Source organism: Acyrthosiphon pisum, chromosome X (assembly GCF_005508785.2).
Source record: "Acyrthosiphon pisum isolate AL4f chromosome X, pea_aphid_22Mar2018_4r6ur, whole genome shotgun sequence".
NCBI lineage: Eukaryota > Metazoa > Arthropoda > Insecta > Hemiptera > Aphididae > Acyrthosiphon > Acyrthosiphon pisum.
In genome coordinates this window covers 98,189,898-98,191,356 of record NC_042493.1, presented here as the reverse complement: position 1 = coordinate 98,191,356, position 1,459 = coordinate 98,189,898, and positions in this window count along the sequence as shown.

Here is a 1,459-nt window from a genome sequence, read left to right as displayed (position 1 = left end):
CCTAGATAATAATCTTACCTTTAAATTTGATAGTAGGTCAATTCACTCTAATATAAAAACTAACAGCGCACAATTGAATTTGCTGAACGAACATTTGCTATGTCGTACGTGTGTAAGACGGAGACAACACATGCGGGTATCACGTCCTCTTAAGTCATACGTAAATATGATAAATATGCGACGGGTAGTGACAAGCATATGCAATAGAAATCAGTCTCCTTGCTACTCGTCGTTAATGTGTCTTCAACACGTAGCATACGTTTATAATGCAGTAGCTCTATCCATAGTGTATGATCTAAGCAAGTACCTAACCTAATATGTCTTGGTAACAATTAACTAATCATATTGACCGTCCACATTAAGAATACAATAATTTGGTAGTGAGAGAGAATTATTTTGCAATTAGCTCATCAACACAGACTAGGTATAGGTAAACATGAAAATATTAATTTTGAAAATCCAATAATTGTAATCAAATAATTTCTTCTGAACGCGGCATAAAAAACTATTGACTTAAATTAAATTAAAATGCTTATAGAAAATACTTATCCAACTTATCCAACTTATGAAACTGTTAGGTCTGGTTATCAATTATTTTTAACAAAATATCTCTCAAAATTGAAATATGAAAAAATAAATTGGTAAGAAAAACGCGAGAAAAAGTATTATAAATAATACCTAATCAACTACCTATATAATTTTGAATAATTATATTTATCATCCAAATATGTTTACTAAGGTATGTTCTGTAACTACAACATTTAGATTAAAAACTGTATTATGTTTTATTTATTATTTAAGTAATATGAAAATTGGCAATGTCTTAAAAAAAAAAATTTCAAATTATCAATATAGGTACTTATTTATTATATGATGTTGTTAACTTGAGATGTGTTGCCAGGTTTTTACTGTTGGGAGAAAATGCAAAAACAGGTTGAATAATATATATTTTGCTATTGCCTATTTATACTACAAACCTATTAACACTTTTCGAGCCAGTATTGACTCATAAGTTAATACTAGTAAAAAATAAAAATATAGGTGCGATTATTATATAATAAATGCAATGTTTTCAGGAAAAATTAATTCTATCTACCATATATAACTCGTCCAGTTCATCTTGGCCATCGTGACCATTACGATTTAACAAAATCAGGGGTAAAAGAACTATATATTGAAAAACCATCGTAATTTGTAATGCAATGCCAGCTTAAATGTTAATATGAAATATAATTTAAACATTGTATATATACAACTTAAGGGGGCTGCAGCAGATGAAAAAAAGTGACTTTTAGACCATTAAGGTTGACAAAACTGGAAGAATTTGATTTGACAGATTTTAATTTTGAGAACGGATTATGATTGATCAACAAATTTACTAGGGAATGATCGAGGCGATTTTGAATATATTTTTTTCAGCTGTGATATCCAAGAATAAAAATATCGAAAAAATATGATA